At 38.6% G+C, this 23,540-nt stretch overlaps 1 protein-coding gene across 2 annotated transcripts in view; it reads left to right on the forward strand.

Annotated features, from left to right (window-relative positions):
- ABL1 (ABL proto-oncogene 1, non-receptor tyrosine kinase) overlaps positions 1-23,540 on the forward strand; it is a 140,178-nt gene that overhangs the window by 43,766 nt on the left and 72,872 nt on the right. The window lies entirely within an intron of this gene.

A 23,540-nucleotide genomic window follows, 5' to 3' on the forward strand; every position in this document is an offset into this window, starting at 1 on the left:
ACATGCAATGGGATTTTCAGTGGAGAAGAATCACCAGAGAAGAATCTTCACTTAACTTTAACAATTGACCATATTTATATGTACTATTTCAGCCAGAATTTTAAATTGATATTATTTAATAGGATTGCAGATAACATTTTACTATAACAAACATCAAGGGGATTATCCAAATTCCTACTTGCAAATGTCTTAGCAAATTTAGCAAATTTACCAGCTGCATGATTATCCGATAGTGTGTACTAAAAGTATATTATTTTGGCTTACTTTGAGATTAGAGAATTCTCAATAGAATTTTTCCCTTAACTATGCAAATCTGCATTGCTTTTTTTCCCTCTAGTCTCCTAAACAGTGAGCCTTCTGGACAGGAAATGGAAGAGGAGGAAGGAGGCAATAGAGAATAATGCAGTGGTTTTCAAGCATTGCAACCTGCGTGGGGAATACATAACTCTACTATGAGCCTGTGTGTGTGTGTGTGTGTGTGTGTGTGTGTGTGTGTGTGTGTGTATCTGAAGAAAGTCTGTGAATTAATACATACCCTCATTATACAGCACAGTGATTGTTCTTTTTTATTTATTTTATTTTATTCTATTTTATTTTATTTTATTTATTTTATTTATTCTATTTTATTGAGAAATGCTGGCTGTGACTTACTAGTGGATTTCATGACCAAGAGGGAGTCCTGATCTAGGTTTGAAGAGATGGTAGTGTAAAGAGTGTGGGCTCCAGAGTTTCTCTATCCAGAAATCCTGACTCTACCATAACTTGAGTGGGATCACACAGTTACTGGATTAGCCCTTGAAAGCTTTGGCTCTGACTCCTGTGAGATAGGAATGGAGATAACACACACCCACCTCAAAGGATTATTGAGAGGATGCGAAGAGGCAGTGCACTAAAGCTCTTAGCACGGTGCCTGCAGAGAACCCCCAGTAATTGTAGCTGCTGCAGTGGTAGTTGTGACTGTCCTTACTAAGGTGCTGTAGCTGTATTGGCTTCATGGGAAGTCGTGGAATTTCCTTTCCTGAAGATGTTTAGAAGGATGGATTGTATTTATCAAGAGCATTTATTTTATTTTCTTAATTTTTTATTATGAAAAATTTCAAACCTATAAAAACTTGAAAGAATAGTGCAAAGAACTACCAATCTATCCCTCACCTTGATTCCAACTCTTAACACTTGCCACACGCTCTCCATCTCTCTTTACATAAAACACTTCCCTTTTACCAGACCACCTGGAAATTGGCTGTAGACTCATGATAGCCAAGAATAAGGACATTCTCTTACACCACCACAGCACCGTTGCCGCACAGAAGAAAACCATCATTAATCCAATAACATTGTTCAACATGCAGTCCATGTTCAGAATTCCCCAGCTCTCAGTAATGTTTTAAACATGAACCATTCAAAGAGTTTAGGATGAACTGGATGGCCTATGAAGTTCCTCATGGAGCTGAAGACTCCTGTGAAGTTGAAAGTAACCACCAAAAGTGTAACTCTCATGTGGAATATTAATCAGTTGTTGGCATCCTTTTATGTGAACCTTAAAGAGCTGGTGAGATGAGATGGAGGCTGTGGTTGTCTCCTCTGTGTGGGACAGTCAACACACCTGCTTTAGAGATTGCATCCTTTACTTTGCCAGTTCACACAGATGTGTCCTGGTAATAAAATGAGGCACCAAAAAGATACCCGCCGGAATGCAAAGTGGTAGAGCAGTAGGTTACGTTTGAATTTAAACGGCTGTGAATTGGAAACACATATTTGTTGGAATTAGAATGTGTCTAGGTAGGAATTTAAGTTCTTCCCTTAAATTGAGGATGACAAGGATGTTTTTTAAGGAGAGAATTTAAGATGAATAGTATGGAAGTTTGTACATGTGTGTTTTTTAAATACACATACACACACAGTAAGAAAATGAAAGCAACAAAGGCAGGCATTCAGTAGAAGTAAGGCCTACCTTACTGGTTTCTTCTGTATTTTTTCAAAGCTAATTAATTCCAAAATGTCCATTATTTCACATTAAAAAAAACTCTATAGCAAATATCTTATAATAACTACAAATGGAATATAACCTTTAAAAATTGTGAATCACTATATTGTACACCTGTAACATATATCAACTATATTTCAGTTTAAAAAATTAGTTAAAAAATAAAAAATTGAGAAGAAAAAAAATCTCTAAAATTAGGATGGATCTTATAATAATTCTATTATAATACAATGCCATGGTTTAATGGAACATAAAGTAAAGTGTATCTCACAGTGGCATCTTAGATTTGATGAAGTATAATATTCTATGCATTTACAAGTTTGTGTGTTCTTTTTGTTTTTTTCCTCTTTTTTAAGACATATAGTAATGTAGAAGAGTCATAGATTTGTATACTACTCTACTACCCAGCTGTGCAGAGATATGATAGTCTTTTTTTTTTTTTTTCCACACACACACACTGTATTTTATTTTTACAAGAGATAAATAGACTGACACCAAGCATTGTACATGGATGACCACAACAAAAGCAACAATGATTGCAATTACCAAACATGAAACACACTCATACTATGTCATAATATTGACATTCAGTCCAGTAATCCTCCACTGTAACAGCTCCTTTACTTTGCAGTGAAAATTGATTTGTATATTCTTTGCCTCTGAGTCCTTGTGGGATTTTTTTTTTTAATTCAGACAGAAAGTCACAAAAATTATACTCATCCTCATCAGTTCACTCAGTCCCATGTAATTAATTTTTTTTTTCATCTTGATCTTTTGTTAGCACTTTTATGAGTTCATCAGTTTTTCATTAGAGTTCTGAAAATGCTTATTCATTCAGTTCAGCAGTACAGTCAGTTACCAGAAACCTGTACTTGTCAGAGTCTTTTCCATGAATTTCTTGAAGATGAAACCCTTTTATAGGAACATACTTGCAAAATCATCAGAGTACACCCAGAACTGTCTGTAAATGACAGAAGACTTAAAAATGACCATGGTTAAAGATTTGATGAAAGTTCATAATAATGCAGTTGACAAGAAAATTAGTTATTTCTGAGATATACATTTTAAAGTAATAACTAGGATTATTACTTATAACCTTATACCAGAACATATAAGATTTTTAGAAGTTTCCTGTAATGTCTGAAACATTTATATTAACATATTTCCATACATATTTCCATACAAATACAAATATAAGATTTTTAGAAATTTCATGTAATGTCTGAAACATTTATATTAACATATTTCCATACATATTTCCATACAAATACAAATATAACATTTTTAGAAATTTCATGTAATGTCTGAAACATTTATATTAACATATTTCCATACAAATAACCCAATGAAAGTTTAGTATTAGTTGTTTTGTTTGTTTTTTTATACTGCAGGTTCTTATTAGGCATCAGTTTTATACACATCAGTGTATACATGTCAATCCCAATCGCCCAATTCAGCACACCACCATCCCCACCTCACCGCAGTTTTCCCCCCTTGGTGTCCATATGTCCATTCTCTACATCTGTGTCTCAACTTCTGCCCTGCAAACTGGCTCATCTGTACCATTTTTCTAGGTTCCACATACATGCATTAATATACGATATTTGTTTTTCTCTTTCTGACTTACTTCACTCTGTATGACAGTCTCTAGATCCATCCACGTCTCAACAAATGACTCAATTTCGTTCCTTTTTATGGCTGAGTAATATTCCATTATATATATGTACCACAACTTCTTTATCCATTCGTCTGTTGATGGGCATTTAGGTTGCTTCCATGACCTGGCTATTGTAAATAGTGCTGCAATGAACATTCGGGTGCATGTGTCCTTTTGAATTACGGTTTTCTCTGGGTATATGCCCAGTAGTGGGATTGCTGGGTCATATGGTAATTCTATTTTTAGTTTTTTAAGGAACCTCCATATTGTTCTCCATAGTGGCTGTATCAATTTACATTCCCACCAACAGTGCAAGAGGGTTCCCTTTTCTCCACACCCTCTCCAGCATTTGTTGTTTGTAGATTTTCTGATGATGCCCATTCTAACAGGAGTGAGGTGATACCTCATTGTAGTTTTGATTTGCATTTCTCTAATAATTAGTGATGTTGAGCATCTTTTCATGTGCTTCGTGGCCGTCTGTATGTCTTCTTTGGAGAAATGTCTATTTAGGTCTTCTGCCCATTTTTGGATTGGGGTGTTTGTTTCTTTGATATTGAGCTGAATGAGCTGTTTATATATTTTGGAGATTAATCCTTTGTCAGTTGATTCATTTGCAAATATTTTCTCCCATTCTGAGGGTTGTCTTTTTGTCTTGTTTATGGTTTCCTTTGCTGTGCAAAAGCTTTGTAGTTTCATTAGGTCCCACTTGTTTATTTTTGTTTTTATTTCCATTACTCTAGGAGGTGGATCAAAAAAGATCTTGCTGTGATTTATGTCAAAGAGTGTTCTTCCTATGTTTTCCTCTAAGAGTTTTATAGTGTCCAGTCTTATATTTAGGTCTCTAATCCATTTTGAGTTTATTTTTGTGTATGGTGTTAGGGAGTATTCTAATTTCATTCTTTTACATGTAGCTGTCCAGTTTTCCCAGCACCACTTATTGAAGAGACTGTCTTTTCTCCATTGTATATCTTTGCCTCCTTTGTCATAGATTAGTTGACCATAGGTGCGTGGGTTAATCTCTGGGCTTTCTATCTTGTTCCATTGATCTATGTTTCTGTTTTTGTGCCAGTACCATATTGTCTTGATTACTGTAGCTTTGTAGTATAGTCTGAAGTCAGGGAGTCTGATTCCTCCAGCTCCATTTTTTTGCCTCAAGACTGCTTTGGCTATTCGGGGTCTTTTGTGTCTCCATACAAATTTTAAGATGATTTGTTCTAGCTCCGTAAAAAATGCCATTGGTAATTTGATAGGGATTGCATTGAATCTGTAGATTGCTTTGGGTAGTATACTCATTTTCACAATGTTGATTCTTCCAATCCAAGAACATGGTATATCTCTCCATCTATTTGTATCATCTTTAATTTCTTTCATCAGTGTCTTATAGTTTTCTGCATACAGGTCTTTTGTCTCCCTAGGTAGGTTTATTCCTAGGTATTTTATTTTTTTTGTTGCAATGGTAAATGGGAGTGTTTCCATAATTTCTCTTTCAGATTTTTCATCATTAGTGTATAGGAATGCAAGAGATTTCTGTGCATTAATTTTGTAACCTGCAACTTTACCATATTCATTAATTAGCTCTAGCAGTTTTCTGGTGGCAGTTTTAGGATTCTCTATGTATAGTATCATGTCATCCGCAAACAGTGACAGTTTTACTTCTTCTTTTCCAATTTGTATTCCTTTTATTTCTTTTTCTTCTCTGATTGCCGTGGCTAGGACTTCCAGAACTATGTTGAATAATAGTGGTGAGAGTGGACATCCTTGTCTCGTTCCTGATCTTAGAGGAAATGCTTTCAGTTTTTCACCATTGAGAATGATGTTTGCTGTGGGTTTGTCATATATGGCCTTTATTATGTTGAGGTAGGTTCCCTCTATGCCCACTTTCTGGAGAGTTTTTATCAGAAATGGGTGTTGAATTTTGTCAAAAGCTTTTTCTGCATCTATTGAGATGATCATATGGTTTTTATTCTTCAATTTGTTAATATGGTGTATCACATTGATTGATTTGCGTATATTGAAGAATCCTTGCATCCCTGGGATAAATCCCACTTGATCGTGGTGTATGATCCTTTTAATGTGTTGTTGGATTCTGTTTGCTAGTATTTTGTTGAGGATTTTTGCATCTATATTCATCAGTGATATTGGTCTGTAATTTTCTTTTTTTGTAGTGTCTTTGTCTGGTTTTGGTATCAGGGTGATGGTGGCCTCATAGAATGAGTTTGGGAGTGTTCCTTCTTCTGCAATTTTTTGGAAGAGTTTGAGAAGGATGGGTGTTAGCTCTTCTGTAAATGTTTGATAGAATTCACCTGTGAAGCCATCTGGTCCTGGACTTTTGTTTGTTGGAAGATTTTTAATCACAGTTTCAATTTCATTACTTGTGATTGGTCTGTTGATATTTTCTGTTTCTTCCTTATTCAGTCTTGGAAGGTTATACCTTTCTAAGAATTTGTCCATTTCTTCCAGGTTGTCCATTTTATTGGCATAAAGTTGCTTGTAGTAGTCTCTTAGGATGTTTTGTATTTCTGCGGTGTCTGTTGTAACTTCTCCTTTTTCGTTTCTGATTTTATTGATTTGAGTCCTCTCCCTCTTTTTCTTGATGAGTCTGGCTAATGGCTTATCAATTTTGTTTATCTTCTCAAAGAACCAACTTTTAGTTTTATTGATCTTTGCTATTGTTTTCTTTGTTTCTATTTCATTTATTTCTGCTCTGATCTTTATGATTTCTTTCCTTCTGCTAACTTTGGGTTTTGTTTGTTCTTCTTTCTCTAGTTTCTTTAGGTGTAAGGTTAGATTGTTTGAGATTTTTCTTGTTTCTTTAGGTAGGCTTGTATAGCTATAAACTTCCCTCTTAGAACCGCTTTTGCTGCATCCCATAGGTTTTGGGTCGTCGTGTTTTCATTGTCATTTGTCTCTAGGTATTTTTTTATTTCCTGTTTGATTTCTTCAGTGATCTCTTGGTTATTTAGTAACGTATTGTTTAGCCTCCATGTGTTTGTCTTTTTTACGTTTTTTTCCCTGTAATTCATTTCTAATCTCATAGCGTTGTGGTCAGAAAAGATGCTTGATATGATTTCAATTTTCTTAAATTTACTGAGGCTTGATTTGTGACCCAAGATGTGATCTATCCTGGAGAATGTTCCGTGCGCACTTGAGAAGAACGTGTAATCTGCCGTTTTTGGGTGGAATGTCCTATATATATCAATTAAATCTATCTGGTCTATTGTGTCATTTAAAGCTTGTGTTTCCTTATTTATTTTCATTTTGGATGATCTGTCCATTGGTGTAAGTGAGGTGTTAAAGTCCCCCACTATTATTGTGTTACTGTCGATTTCCTCTTTTATAGCTGTTAGCAGTTGCCTTATGTATTGAGGTGCTCCTATGTTGGGTGCATATATATTTATAATTGTTATATCTTCTTCTTGGATTGATCCCTGGATCATTATGTAGTGTCCTTCCTTGTCTCTTGTAACATTCTTTATTTTAAAGTCTATTTTATCTGATATGAGTATAGCTACTCCAGCTTTCTTTTGATTTCCATTTGCATGGAATATCTTTTTCCATCCCCTCACTTTCAGTCTGTATGTGTCCCTAGGTCTGAAGTGGGTCTCTTGTAGACAGCATATATATGGGTCTTGTTTTTGTATCCATTCAGCCAGTCTATGTCTTTTGGTTGGGGCATTTAATCCATTCACATTTAAGGTAATTATCGATATGTATGTTCCTATGACCATTTTCTTAATTGTTTTGGGTTTGTTTTTGTAGGTCCTTTTCTTCTCTTGTGTTTCCCACTTAGAGAAGTTCCTTTAGCATTTGTTGTAGAGCTGGTTTGGCGGTGCTGAATTCTCTTAGCTTTTGCTTGTCTGTAAAGCTTTTGATTTCTCCATCGAATCTGAATGAGATCCTTGCGGGTAGAGTAATCTTGGTTGTAGGTTCTTCCCTTTCATCACTTTAAGTATATCATGCCACTCCCTTCTGGCTTGCAGAGTTTCTGCTGAGAAATCAGCTGTTAACCTTATGGGAGTTCCCTTGTATGTTATTTGTCGTTTTTCCCTTGCTGCTTTCAGTAATTTTTCTTTGTCTTTAATTTTTGCCACTTTGATTACTATGTGTCTCGGCGTGTTTCTCCTTGGGTTTATTCTGTATGGGACTCTCTGCGCTTCCTGGACTTGGGTGGCTATTTCCTTTCCCATGTTAGGGAAGTTTTCGACTATAATCTCTTCAAATATTTTCTCTGGTCCTTTCTCTCTCTCTTCTCCTTCTGGGACCCCTATAATGCGAATGTTGTTGCGTTTAATGTTGTCCCAGAGGTCTCTTAGGCTGTCTTCATTTCTTTTCATTCTTTTTTCTTTAGTCTGTTCTGCAGCAGTGAATTCCTCCATTCTGTCTTCCAGGTCACTTATCCGTTCTTCTGCCTCAGTTATTCTGCTATTGATTCCTTCTAGTGTAGTTTTCATTTCAGTTATTGTATTGGTCATCTCTGTTTGTTTGTTCTTTAATTCTTCTAGGTCTTTGTTAATCATTTCTTGCATCTTCTCAATCTTTGCCTCCATTCTTATTCCGAGGTCCTGGATCATCTTCACTATCATTATTCTGAATTCTTTTTCTGGAAGGTTGCCTATCTCCACTTCATTTAGTTGTTTTTCTGGGGTTTTTTCTTGTTCCTTCATCTGGTACATAGCCCTCTGCCTTTTCATCTTCTCTGTCTTTCTGTAACTGTGGTTTTTGGACCACAGGCTGCAGGATTGTAGTTTTTCTTGCTTCTGTTGTCTGCCCTCTGGTGGTTGAGGCTATCTAAGAGGCTTGATGGGAGGCTCTGGTGGTGGGTAGAGCTGACTGTTGCTGTGGCGGTCAGAGCTCAGTAAAACCTTAATCCACTTGACTGTTGATGGGTGGGGCTGGGTTCCCTCCCTGTTGCTGTGGCGGTCAGAGCTCATTAAAACCTTAATCCACTTGACTGTTGATGGGTGGGGCTGGGTTCCCTCCCTGTTGGTTGTTTTGCCTGAGGCAACCCAACACTGGAGCCTACCCGTGCTCTTTGGTGGGGTTAATGGCAGACTCTGGGAGGGCTCACGCCAAGGAGAACTTCCCAGGACCTCTGCTGCCAGTGTCCTTATCCCCACGGTGAAACAGAGCCACCACTTGCCTCGGCAGGAGACCCCCCAACACCAGCAGGTACGTCTGGTTCAGTCTCCCCCAGGGTCACTGCTCCTTCCCCTGGGTCCCGATGCACACATTACTTTGTGTGTGCCCTCCAAGAGTGGGGTCTCTGTTTCCCCCAGTCCTGTCACAGTCCTGCAATCAATTCCCACTAGACTTCAAAGTCTGATTCTCTAGGAATTCCTCCTCCCGTTGCCGGACCCCCAGGTTGGGAAGCCTGACGTGGGGCTCAGAACCTTCACTCCAGTGGGTGGACTTCTGTGGTATAAGTGTTCGCCAGTCTGTGAGTCACCCACCCAGCAGTTATGGGATTTGATTTTACTCTGATTGCGCCCCTCCTACCGTCTCACTGTGGCTTCTCCTCTGTCCTTGGACATGGGGTATCCTCCTTGGTGAAGTCCAGGGTCTTCCTGTCAATGATTGTCCAGCAGCCAGTTGTGATTCTGGAGCTCTCGCAAGAGGGAGTGAGTGCACGTCCTTCTACTCCGCCATCTTGGTTAATCTCCGAGATATGATAGTCTTAAAAAAAAAAAAAAATCACCAATCTGCCTTCCTCATAAATTGCCATGTTGTAGTGGGGAGAAGTAAAGAGAAGTGTTTTAATTAGCCAATTAACAAGGTCTCTCTGCCTTATCCTGCCATGCTACTCCCGACTTTTATTCTGTGGCCATCCGTGTATACATGGATGGGAGGTTGCATCCCGCAAGGTGATCTTCTCTCAGAGTTTCAATTAGGAGGTGGGGCAAAAGCTCATTATTTCCCCCTCAATCTACCAGTCTGACCTCCCTTCCCTTCACTGTGCCAGTTACCAGTTTATTGCCCTTCATCCCCAAATCCATTTTTCTTCGCTCTGCTTTGTGACATAGGATCTGGACTCTGTAAGCATTTCTCCCTTGCCAGCTGGCTTACTGTTAGGCTTTGTCAATAGAGGGACAATGTTAAAGGGACACTGCAAGGCCATCGAGGGAGAAGGGGTTTCCTTTCCTATTTCCGGTGTGCTGATTTTCAGTGGGGTATGTCTTTCAGTGGACTATACCCAGTGACAGCATCCCTCACAGACCACCCAGGAGGCTGCACTGTGGACTAGCGCCAGCCCATTCACACCCTCCAACAAATTTCTCCACTGCACGGTGGGCCGCTTTCATAGACCTCTGTGGATTACTCCCTCTGGCAGGCGTCCTTGCCGCTAGCAGGCTGTGTGTTCCTGCGGAGCATGACCTCTCTGCAGGGTCTGAACCTAATCTTTAGAGTGGAGGGGAGGTTCTCCTAAGTTCTTTAGTTCCTTCCTTGTTTGCTTTCCCTCAGCCCTAGTTGTCCGGTGCTTGGCCCTGGGTGACTTAGGGCAGGGGAAATACTGGCTTGGTGTATGGGAGTTGGATAAGGAGGTGGTTTAGAGTATTGGCTCTGGATCACAGGGCAGATCTAAACAAGTTGACTGGGTACTTTGGCCCTGTAATTAATGGATGCCAAATAGACAAATATGGACTCTTAAGAACACACAGTTAGAAAATCCTCTTATTAGTTAACAACTTTTTGTTAGTTAATTCTTTATATTAAAATTTCCCTGTACAAATTACTGGTTTGGTTTCCGTCTCTTGACTGGACCCTGACTGATTTCCCTCAGAATTTTGCAGGGAGGGCAAGTAATGACACTTGTTTGACTATTTGCTTCTTCCTCTCTTCTTCTCTTCACACTTTGATATGATGGAAGGGTTGGACCTTCTACTCCTTTCTGGTGGGATGGAGCTCCTCTCATATCATTTCCTCCCTCTTCCCTAATGCAGTAAACATCTCTGCCAATTTGTCATAGAAGGACATTTGAGTTATTTTGCTAACACAAACAGTGCTGCAGTGAAAATATGGCATATTTTGAAATGAGTTATTAGCTTTAAAAGCTGGTTATCGTATAATAATAAGTAAAAAATTATATAAATGATTAGCTTTAAAAGCTGGTTATCATATAATAGTAAGTAATAAAAGTTGGACCAGTAAGGATGGAGGAAAAGCAAAGAAATGACTAGTCAGAATTAAAGGGAAGACTAAATTACTTTTATTTATATTATTTCTTTTTATATTTTGAAGCTCTGTTATTAGGTACATACACATTTAGGATTGTTAAGACTTTTTGTTGAATGGACCCTTTTATCATTATGTAACATCCCTCCTTATCCCTGGTAATATTTCTTGTTCTGATAGCCAGTTCAGCTTTCTTTTGATAATGCTTGCATAATATTTTTTCCCCATTCTTTTACTTTTAACCTACCTTTATTATTACCCTAGTGGTAAATTGCTGTAGCTTTTTACTTGGAGCCAGGCTCATGGTTGGTTGGGGCAGAGAGTTTCTTGGTCCTCTTAGTCCTTAGTCTTAGACATGTCCTGTGGTGGGGCTGTCTTAGCATTCCAGCACTTCCACCGGTGCTGCGTGGCACCCAAACTCTACCTTCCGGTGGGGGCAGGTTGGTTGGGTGGGATAGAATTTCTCATGGGCCCCTCCTCCCCAGCAATAGCAGACCTCTATATTGTATCAGTGCATGATCCAGCCGACAATGGCTTTGCTTCATCTCCACCCCCAGAAGCGGTAGATCTTTGCCTGGATCCTGGGGGGCAGGGAGGGTTTCTTGCCCTTCCCCCAATGGATTAAAGTTTTCACGCTATATGAGAGAATGGTCCAGGAAGTGGGCAAGACTTTATCCCAGTTCAGTATTGGGGGGCTCTCTCTAGTCTCCTTCTCTGCTCCCAATCTTTATCATGAGCATCGGGTAGAGGTCCCATGGAAAAGAGCTTGCAGGTCAGTTCAGACAGCTGTGATGTCTGGAACTCCCAGGGATTCAATATGTTATACTAAGCCACACTCGGCTTTATAAGAATTTATTAAAATTTAAGCTGCTTTCCTCTTACCTAATTTTATGGCAGCCACCTGTTCCTCCTGTGCTCTGTGAAAAGGTCACACAGTTTGTATGTCTTGTCTCTCTTTGGAGGGACTTGTCACTCTTTAGAATTCTGTTCACTTGGTTACCTTGTGACCTCACTCTCTGATTAGCTCAAGAAATGTTACGATTTTATAGATTATCTAGCCTTTTCTTGTTAGGTTGGGAAGGATGTTCTCTTACGGCTTTCTATGTCTTAAGCAGGAGCAGAACTCTATATTATTTCTTCACCTGTTCCTCAGCAGAAATATTTGGTAAAATGGAGTTTTAGGTTCCTCACAGATCAGTACAGTTTGCTAATGCAAACACTGTATGTTTGTTTATTCTATTTTCCACATCTACCATTGGCTCAAGTTTGAAACCCGTGTTTTTTACTTTGTATTTTGAAATTGTTTCAAAATTTACTAGAATAGTAGAGATTCCCACATGCTCTTTACTTAGAGTCATCAACTTTTAGCATTTTGCCACATTACATTTGCTTTATCATTCTCCCCCCTCCTCTCTCTCTTTCTGTATGTGTGTGTGGATAGAAAACTCATTTTTCTGAGTCAGCTGAGATTAGGTTGTAACATTTTGTCCCTTATGCTTCAAATATATTTCTTTAGAACAAGGATATTCTCTTACTTAACTACCGTATAATTACCAATTTTAGGTAATTTAACCCTGATAACAATATTTTCGTTTAATCTACCGCCCATATTCCAGTTTTCTCACAGTAATGCCTTTTATAGCATCCCCCCACCCCCACCCCCAAGTGTAGGATCCAGCCCAGGATCATGGATTGCATTGTCATGTTCTTTAATCTCCTGTAATCTGGAACAGTTCCTTAGTATTTCTGTCTCGCATAACATTGATATTTTTAAAGAGTATAGGCCAGTTATTTTATAGAATGTTTTTCAATTTTGGTCTGATGTTTCCTTACTATTAGATTCAGGTTACACATTCCTGGTTAGAATACTACAGGAGTAATGTTATGTCTTTCTCATGGTATCACATCCAGGTGCACACAGTGTCCTTCTGCCTGTCATTAGTGACATTAATTTTGATTATCTAGTCAGCAGTGTGGTTTGGTTCCTCCATTGGATAATTAGTTGCTAGTTTTCCTCTTGCAACTAAAAAGCAATCTGTGGGGAAGACATTCCCTGACCATGTAAATAATCTGCTCCTCACAAAACTTTAACCCCAGAAATTGATGATACCCTGGGTATACAGATTCAAATGACCCAGAACTCTGGTGGGGTGAGGGAGGAGAGTAGTGTGCCTGTGACAAGCTTGGGCTCTCTTAGGGTAGAGAAAGGGGTCGCTGATCCAAGACTATTTCTTGTAAAGCCAAGGCTTCAGAGAGGTTACACTCTCAGAGAAAAGGTGGACTAGGAGAGGAGTACTTTACACAGTATCAAGCAGCAAAGAAAATTTTCCATTTCACTTTTGGCTTTGGGTGGAGGACAAAGTAAAAAAAAAAAAAAAGTCACATAAGAACTTGTGGCTACTGACCAGCTCTCACATGGGTTTGGAAATTGATTTTATACTATTTGTGTGACACTGCCCCCCCATACTTGCAAGTTGGAAATCTTGATTTAAAGTGGACCTAGGTTTTTAGTGTCCCTGGGCACATGACAGAAGCAAATTGAAGTCTTCTCTGGACTCAAAGAATTCCCATGGATCATTCCAACTAATATGAACACACCAAAAAAGGAGAAAGGCAGACACACAGACCCAAAGAAAGAGGATACCATGAGCAAGAGTCAATAGAAATCATAGTAAACTCAGACATCTAAAGATTTCAGATATTGGAAATATTGGATATTGAATATAAAATAAATTCACTTAGTAATTTTTGGAAACAAAAGAAGGAATCGAAAATATGAGTGAAGAAAAAGATATCATCAAGAACAGCCAGGCAAATTTATTTTAAAAACCAAATATAATGTCAAGAAGTGAAAAGTGTAATCTTTGAAATAAAAAATTCAAGGAGGGGTTGAGTATCAGAATAGATATAGCTGAAGAGAGAATTAATGAACTGGAAGATAAATCTGAAGACGTAACACAGCTTGCAGTTTAGAGAGATAAAGAGATAGAAAATATGATTGGTTAACAGACAGGGTATATAATGAGAAGATCCAACTTATGTTTAATTGGAGTTCCAAGAACATAAGAGGATGCTATGGGGAATGGCAAAGAGGAAATATTGAAAGAGATAACTGGTGAGAATTTTTATAATTGATAAACATCAGGCCATCCCTTGTCATTTGTGGAAGCTAGGGCATCAGTATAAATGGAGGCCCACAAACTATATGTCTAAATATTTAAAAGTTACAAGTGTAACAAACTACTAAATAAAATATATTCTATACTCCTGCCTTGGTGAATATACCATAGTAACCTAGAAATTTAGAGTGTTTGAACTTCACAGAGCTTCGCACTGGCATGTAGCAGCACAGACTGAGCCAGACCCTGACCTATGGCCTGACCCTCTTCTCTTTCTTCCCCCAGCTTTTTTGTGCACTGTGAGGGGCCTCATGCACACATGTATAGATGTTTCAGCCTGCCTATATAATCTCTGTTCACATTTCTCACAAACATGCCACTAGAGGACACCTCTGGCATGTTTAATCTGCCCACACTGCTGGTGCATTCCACTTTCAGAGTAGACCTGGGAAGAGATCCATGTAAGCCCTGAATGTGGACTTGGAGCTGATTAGGTAGGGAATTCCAGGGTCCTGGATACCTAGAATATGGTAGTTAGGTGCTGGGTGGGCATAACCCCTGAGCCTTCAGACCCCTTGCCTTGTGGGGAGAGCTGGAGTCTGTTAAATTGTGGAATTGAGGACAGGGTCCTCTCTTGTCCTAAATTCTAAGTGTGGTAGAGAGATAAAAGTTCTCAGGTTCAGGAAGCCCATCAAAGTCCAACACAGTCAAAAAGGAAGGAAAAGAAGGAAAGAAACCCATGGCTAAGTATATAGTGAACCTATAGAATATCAAAGACAGAAAAGACTCTTAAAATAGCTAGAGAGAAAAGACAGATTACCTACAAAGGATTAGAGTGACAACTGGCTTTTCTACAGCAAGAGTAGAAGCCCTGAAAAGGTAGAATAATATTTTCAAAGTAGGCAGAGAAAATAACTATTAACCTAGAATTGTATAGCCATAAAACAGTCTTTCAAGAATGAGAATGAAATAAAGACATTTTCAGATAAATAAAAACAAAAAGAATTTACCACTGAGAACTCATCACGAAAGGACATTCTCAAGAATATATTTCAAGAAGGGAAATGACTCCAAGAAAGAAGGTTTAGAATTTAAGAAGTTAAAGTTAATCCACCCAGAGATGTGGATTAACTTGCCTAAAGATCCCAGTTGGTTTAGAACCGAGCCAGGACTTAAACCCCCAAACCATCTTTCTTCCATCCAGACAGAATGAAAGTAAGAAATAAAGTTGAGGGGCTTCCCTGGTGGCGCAGTGGTTGAGAATCTGCCTGCTAATGCAGGAGACACGGGTTCGAGCCCTGGTCTGGGAGGATCCCACATGCCGCGGAGCGGCTGGGCCCGTGAGCCACAGCTGCTGAGCCTGCGCGTCTGGAGCCTGTGCCCCGCAACGGGAGGGGCCGCGATAGTGAAAGGCCCGCGCACCGCGATGAAGAGCGGTCCCCGCACCGCGATGAAGAGTGGCCCCCACTTGCCGCAACTAGAGAAAGCCCTCGCACGAACCGAAGACCCAGCACAGCCAAAAATAAATAAAAAAAAAAAAAAAAAAGAAATAAAGTTGAAAGCAGAATAGCATTTTCATCTAGGAAGTAGACCTAGGGTGCCTTGGGGTTCACTTCTGAGGTAAGCCCTACATTTGTGCGAGGACACACCATCACTTAGGTTGAGTCTTGACAGCCTCTGGGAATTCGCTCTGAGCTTCCCATTGCTAATGTGTCATTTTTCCTTTCTCCTGACACTGAGTTGGTTGCTCAAACTGAGAACTTTACATTCTGCCCTTCAAGAGGCCACATGGTAGCCTGAGGCCACAGGTAACTGAAAGCCTCTCCAGGGAGGTGACCACTTTCATGTCACTGCTTGTCTCTTGATTTTCTTCTTTTTCCTTTCCAGTTTCCATCAGCTACCTCCTGCACCGACTGGTCCTTCAAGAATTTCTTCATCCTCCCAGCCCTCCGCTTGTACCCTTTCTCTATAATAAACCAGTAACTATGTCAAATAAGATTTCTGATGTGGGGTCCTGGGCAGCACAAAGAGTGGAAGTATTGAATGGGGGAGGGTATAAGATGTGTGGAAAATGTTGAATAGGATATTTTAAGAGAAAAGCAACTATACTTCAATAAAACTTAAAAAAGGATATTTTAAGAGATATTTCAAATAATACTGTACTGTCTATTTACGTAGTTGTGCTTGAATTTTTAACTGGTGGTAGTCATAATAATCAGGATTTCCTGTAATTGGAATGTTCTTAAACCTTTCAGAACGTTGTTGATATTATCCTCTCCGTGCAGTTTAGAAGTTTCAGGCTATTTCTTCTAAGAAATAAATCTGGTCCATACAAGCTGTGTTGTGAATTGCACATTTTGACTTGAGTTTTAGTACTGAGCTTTGCCTGCTTTTTAAAGAGTCAGGTAAACACAGTTAATGAGTGCAGTTTCAAACCTGAGCTACTATTATCCTGCAGGTGACATTGGATCATGGTACATCGCTATCTTGTCGAGTTTGGTGCTTCAAACAGCAAAGTTTGTGACTGCCCTTAGGTTATATATATTTTCTTACCCGCAAGCTTACATCCATAAAGTTAGCAGAATATATCATAGTCAAGTTCATAAACTAGCTGATTTATTTTGTTCGTTTACTGAGCTTGGGAAAAATCTTTTTTTAAAGGCCAAGTTTAAGATACCTTAGAACATAAAAATATGTGTGTTTCCTGGCCCATTCTATCTTTTGAAGGCCAGATTTCATCAAAACAAATGAATCACTGTTTTTTCTTCCTTCATCATCCCCTAATTGGTTTCCAAAATAAAATGATTAATGGCTGCGTTTCTCAACTGCATTGTTTTGATTACAGTCCTACCACCAGTACTGATGATACACTGGGAAACACTTTCAAAATGGGTGATGTTCTTGACTGGGTCACATGACTTCCCGAAGGGTTCTCCTGTTGTGTTGCCACCAGGAAGTCTTCAAAGGGGCAAGCCCTTTCATATGCTTTTGTTATAAGTTAAGGAAAATGATTTTAAATAGTGAAACCTTGGTTATGACTCAGGCTCCATTTTTCGTCAGATCTGTTTTAGTTTTCAGACTGGAAAAAAGTATGCATTTTAGAATTCCCTAGAGCATATTTTTAATTCCTGGAGTGTTTTTTGTTGTTTTTTTTCAAATCATCAGTTTGTGTGAAAGCGTCATCAGTTGACCCACTGGCAGAATATGATTACTCCTGACTGTAGGCACCTCTCTCCTGGTACCCTCAAAAGAGCGACTCTCTTCACATTTCTTGAGCACTTTGTCCGATGTGTGTTAAGGAAGCATAAAGCTAGTTGGACCAGCTAGAAGACCCAAGGGTTTCTTGTGAGCATCCGCTTGTACTACAATTGGGCCTTTTTTTCATTGGTGAACTGCTCCTTGCCATGCTGTCTTATAGCTCGTTGGCCATTGAGTATTTCATTTATAGCAACAGGAAGGAATAATTACCCAGATATTATGAAGTGGGTGGTTTTAGAATTCCACTTCAGATGGCATCGACCCTTAATGCAGCTGGTTTCACTTAATACATTTTGTTTAAACAAACCCTGTTCCTGGAAGTGGTTTCGGAATAGTCTGTTCCTGTAGCTGTTCCTTTGCTCTTATTTTTAAAAATGTTTTCCCAACAATATCCTAAGTGCATGAGCCTGACAGATACAAAACTTTTGCTTAAAGTTATTGCACTTATGAATAGACTTGTGTCCAGATATGATATATTCATTATCGTATTCATAGCTTAAAGATTTAATTGGGTACCTTTATTTTGCATAACTGGCCACATTTTTTGTTTGTTTGTTTAGGTATATTTCTCTTTAAGGGACTCTGATGTCTAGAAATCACCACTGACTAAATAGATAAATTAGAGAATAAGTGTTTTTCACTTTATAAACATGAAAAATTCTTAACAAAAAGCCATGGCTAGGCTGATTAAGCAATCAGTATATTTTCAAGTGGGCTATAAATTTCTAGTTTAGGTAGGGTACCACAATATTAAAATTAAATTTTAAAAAAGACTGAATAGAAATAAAAAATAAGATACTGGTAGTCTCTACTCTGACTTTTCTAAAATAAGTTTGTATTACTTTATCAAAAGAATTTTAATGAGAGAATCTTTTAAGAACAGGAATTTAGAAAACATATGCAAGTCATTAAGAACTTTTTATATAAACTTTCATTTTATTGTATTCTCATAGGATTTATTCTTGTCTTTGGAGAACTTATTTCGAATTATAATTATACTTTAATTAATGTGATACTTTGTTCACTGCCCCTCCCCTCCTGGACTGTAAGCTCCCTTAGGACAGGACCATATCTTGTGCTTTTATTAAATCTCAGTACATATTCTGTTACCTGGCACATAGTAGATGTTTAGTAGAAACTTATTGAGTGAATGAATGAATCAGTGAAATGCTTTTCACATTTCTATACTACTAGAGTGCAGTATAGTGATAATGATAGCAAACTTACATTACTCTTAACTATGTCAGACCCTGTTCTGAGTGCTTTATGTACTCCCTAAGTATTGGGTGGTCACTGCATACAAAGCATTCAACAATGTGATGGTTAACATTTAAATCTTGCTGCCAAGACCTTTATTATTTGTGTTTGACAGTTATTCCAGGCATTTTCCATATAGGAATATTCTGGTAATAAAAGAACACAGGATGTTCTTTCGCTCCCAGGACTAGTGCGTTTGTGATTCCAGGTGCAAATCTCTGTTGCCAGGACCCGTGGACCTGATCTCAAAGCTCAAACACTACATCAAGAGATTAGACCAGGTACCTTTTCCTTTTTTCCCTCTCTTTTTCTCTCCTTTTCCCCCACTTTGGTGTTCATCTCTTCAGCAGGTCAGAATTGATACAGCTTCCAGAAGCTGCCAGTAAACAAATGATTACCTTTTAATTCTTATTCTGATGAATACTTTTTGGTTGTAATTGTTTTTATTACAAAGGTAGTATTTACTCATTATTTTAAAGTAAGTAAATGTCTCTTTCTCTTGATCACCCACCTTAGGAGTAACCCCTGTTGTTTGTTGAATATTCATCAGACCTTTTTCTCCTGGCTTCTTGAATGTTTAAGAAGGTTGCATTTTGAAAACACTGTATCCTACACCATATGTAAAAGTGGATGTTCTGCTTCTCAGAGTACAATTTAATTTACTTTGTAGATGTTATTAATGAAAGGCAGAGAAGACACTGGGCCCAATATTAAGTGTGGAACTTACAAAACGTTTATTAATGATTGTTACTAAGTTATTGCTCCCAATGGAACCTGTAACATATTCCTGTTAAATTAATCTCAAATTGCTAAGTATATTATTCCAGTAATCAGAAAATGTAGATAAGTAACAAGGAGCAGGAGACTTGTGCCCAAGTAAAAAATAAATGTGGATTTACAACATATAAGAATCTTTTGGCAAATCAAGAATGATCACCAGTAGCAAACAGCTTTACTGCTCATCTGTCTGCTTGGATTTAGTACACTGGTTTAGTACAATATTTGGTAGAACATTACTGACCAGAAAACATGGATGTCACATCTCTAGAAAGAAAAACTATAGTAGTTCAATTCCCAATGTGTACCTTAGTTGTTTTTTGTTGTTGTTTTTATTTTTACTTTTCAAGTAAAAATAAGAATCTCTAAAAAAAAGAAAAGAATAATCACCAAGCTCTTTCTCACTACTTGAGAATAGTGAAAATACAGAGGAGACATGCTATGAGATTGATTGGTATTTCCCAGTGTGCTTTTTCTATTTCTTTTCTTTTCTTTTTTTTTTTAAATTTATTTATTTATTTATGGCTGCGCTGGGTCTTCGTTTCTGCGCGAGGGCCTTCTCCAGTTGCGGCAAGCGGGGGCCACTCTTCATCGTGGTGCGCGGGACTCTCACCATCGCGGCCTCTCCTGTTGCGGAGCACAGGCTCCAGACGCGCAGGCTCAGTAATTGTGGCTCACGGGCCCAGCCGCTCCGTGGCATGTGGGATCTTCCCAGACCAGGGCTCGAACCCGCGTCCCCTGCATCAGCAAGCAGACTCTCAACCACTGCGCCACCAGGGAAGCCCTTTTTCTATTTCTTGAAAATTGTACAGTACTTTGCCACGGTTTGTTGACATGAGAAACCTGTGCCTTCAGTATTTCCTACCAACCCTTTCTTGACTTTGTTCTCCGCCTCTCCCTATAGTAACAATGAATTCTTTAAGGATAGCAGGGGGATTGAAGAAGCAAGGTGGTTAAACAAAAATTGTCTTTACACATACCAGCCCATTCTGTGATGTACATGAGTTCAGAGCAACCTCAAAGGCCCCTCTTCCAGCCCCATGCTTCACCCTTAACAGTAACGTGAGTGAAGCCAGGAGAGTCATGAAACTGGGGGTTTAAGGTGCCATAAGGAAAGGAGGCTTCGCTAACGCCAATGTTTGGAGCTGTGTTTGTCCTCCCAGAGGTGTTCGTACTGGTAAGCAGTGCTCGGTGGTGAGGGTAAGCTTTGCCTTTGTAAAGTGCATGACGGGTGATAGTGAAAGGGCCATGGGAAAGAATTACTGGGAGGCTTGCAGGTGCATTGGCTCAGGCAGATTGATTGTAGGAAGAGTACACAGGAAGGCTGAGGTTTGGGAGTTTATTCTCTTGAAAGTGATCCGTGTCTAATAACCCCTGGAAAATCTTCATTTACTTCCAAGGGGTTCACATACCCCAGTCTGAGTCCTGATCTAGATTCTATCATGTATTAGCTGTGACCCTGGACAAATAACTTTACTCTTATGGCCTCAGTAAGAAAGTGGATCATAATGCCACCTCCCTAACGGGTTTGATGGGATTTCAATGGGATATTGCATATAGAGTGCTTGATACAGTAAGTAAAAAGTTATGTGTCAACCATTATTGATATCATGATGATAAAATCTGTAACATAATGGTTTTTATAAGTGAAATATAGTTGAAATTTGTTAACAGTCAACTCCTCACAGACCTTCAGGGAAGCCTGTCAAGGAAGGAAATCTTAGTGAAATAATGGAGAACACTGAACACTACCTTGACAGAGTCTTAGGGGAGGATATGTATAGAATATAAGGGCCTGGGTTGGGGGATTTTTTTTAAGTAATTAAAAAAGAAAAATTAAGGTATTCTTTACATGTAATAAAGTCCACCCATTTTATAAACTTTTTTTTTTTAAACTAACTTTGGGTTTATTTATTTATTTATTTATTTACTTATTTATTTATTTATTTATGGCTGTGTTGGGTCTTCGTTTCTGTGCGAGGGCTTTCTCTAGTTGCGGCAAGTGGGGGCCACTCTTCATCGCGGTGCGCGGGCCTCTCATTATCGCGGCCTCTCTTGTTGCGGAGCACAGGCTCCAGACGCGCAGGCTCAGTAATTGTGGCTCACAGGCCCAGTTGCTCCGTGGCATGTGGGATCTTCCCAGACCAGGGCTCGAACCCCTGTCCCCTGCATTGGCAGGCAGACTCTCAACCACTGCGCCACCAGGGAAGCCCAGTCCACCCATTTTAAGTGTATGTTTTGATGAATTTTGGTGCGTAATCAGGGAACCTCTGTCACAACTGAGATTATAAAACTGTTCCCTCATTATTACAATTTTTTCTGTGCCCCTTTCCAGTTAATTCCGTTCTCCAACCACTGGTTCCGGGCAACTACCCATCTGCCTTCTGTCTCTGTAATTTTGCCTTTTCAAGAAGTTCATGTAAGTGGAATAATACAAAAACCATAGACTTTTGTATTTGACTTCTTCCACATAGCATGATTTTTTGGTATTCATTCATATTGTTGTGTATACTGTCTCTTTTCTTTTCCTTGCTAAGTTTGTTTATCCATTTATCAGTGGATAACATATGAATTGCTTCCGTTGCTGGGGCTCTTATGAATACTGCTGCTATCAACAGTCCTGTACTCGTCATTGTGTGGACATATGCTTTTATTTTTGCTGGAGAAATACCTAGGAATGGAATTTCTGGGTCATAGGACAAGTGTAAATATGGACCTACAGATGGACTCTATTCTGATTCTGTTGATATGTGTCTGTTCTTCTACCAATGTCATACTATCCTGGTTACTGTAGCTGTATAGTGTATCTTGAATTAAGGTGTCATCAGATTTTATTGTTCTTTTTCAAAATTGTTCAGCTATTCTAGGTCTTTGCCTGTCCTTATAAAGTTTAAAATTACCTTGTCAATTTCTTCAAAAAAGCCAGTTAAGATTTTGGTTGAGATTGCATTGTCTATTATCCATTTGGAGGGGATTGCCATCTTAATATTGGCTTCATGAGGAATCAATATTCTACAATCCATGAGTATGTCTCTCAGTGTATTTAGGTATTTTATAATTTCCCTTTCCAATGTCTTAATAATTTTCAGTGTACAGGGCTTGCACATCTTTCATTAAGTATATAAAAAAGTATCGTTAAACGATATTGTAAATAGAATTGTTATTTAATCTTTCTAACTTTTTTTTTTCACTAGACAATGAATTAAGCAAACCTTCACTGAAGCTTAAATTGCGGTACAGAAATACATTTCAACGGATTTAAGTCCAACACCATGAAGAAATTATGGCACCAAAATTTTCCCTCCTCTATCGTACACACTAGGATTAATTTACATTACTATTCAATCTAGTTGTCATTTTTCTAGGCTTTGTCCATACAGATTTGTGCAGTTTTTCAACATTAAATAGAAATCTTAAATCTATTGGGGTGGGGGGAATCAGACCTCAAGCCAATAAATGTTCATCAGATCTACTGGGACACTGTTCAAGAACAAAATCCACTTTGAGCATTGGTCCTCATAATAGCACCAAAACATTAGGTACTGTGCGCTAATTACAGAATCAGACTGATCCATTGATTGAAAGCTTCTTCAGTGAAGCTCTGAATCAACAACATGTTTAAAAGTCAAAAGTGTTCCAACCACTTGATTTCAAACCAAGTAGAATTTATGTTTAGAAACACTAAAAAAAAGTGTTTCATTTTTAAATACGGAAGGAATAAAAACATCACTGCATCATCCAGAAAGAATCAAAAATTGTTTGAGGACAAGAAGAAATACAAAATTGAGTCAACTTTGCTCTTTTCTCAGCTGCTTAAATGTCCGTATTAGCAAATACAGCTAAAAGATGCCAACTCTTTTAAGCCTGTATTTCTAGTCATTTCCCATTGACCATTTTGGAATTTTGTATGTTATGTTTTATGGATAGCATTCTGCTTCACTGTGTAGTATGTCTGAATAATCTGAACAGTTCTCATTCATCACTTGATGTTACTCCATGGTGAAAGAAATACCAGTCAGAGGAACCGTCAGAACACTATCACATGCATCACAAAGTCACAGAAGTTTTTAAGTCACAAGATGGCAAAGACATCGATTCTGCTTTGAACCAAAGTTTATGGCATTACCATTAATAGAAATTAGTGGAAATGGCTGCAAAAGTAAAAGTTAAGGTGAATCATCTGAGCTGACTTGACTTGTTGAATCCAATACAACCTTTATCTTAAATCTTCTTGCTAACAAATTTAGTGATAATTCTTTTATACTACTACTTAGCAAGTTAATAAAGCCATGGTACTCATGAGAAGCTAATCTCATTT

Source organism: Balaenoptera acutorostrata, chromosome 6, assembly GCF_949987535.1.
Source record: "Balaenoptera acutorostrata chromosome 6, mBalAcu1.1, whole genome shotgun sequence".
Lineage (NCBI taxonomy): Eukaryota > Metazoa > Chordata > Mammalia > Artiodactyla > Balaenopteridae > Balaenoptera > Balaenoptera acutorostrata.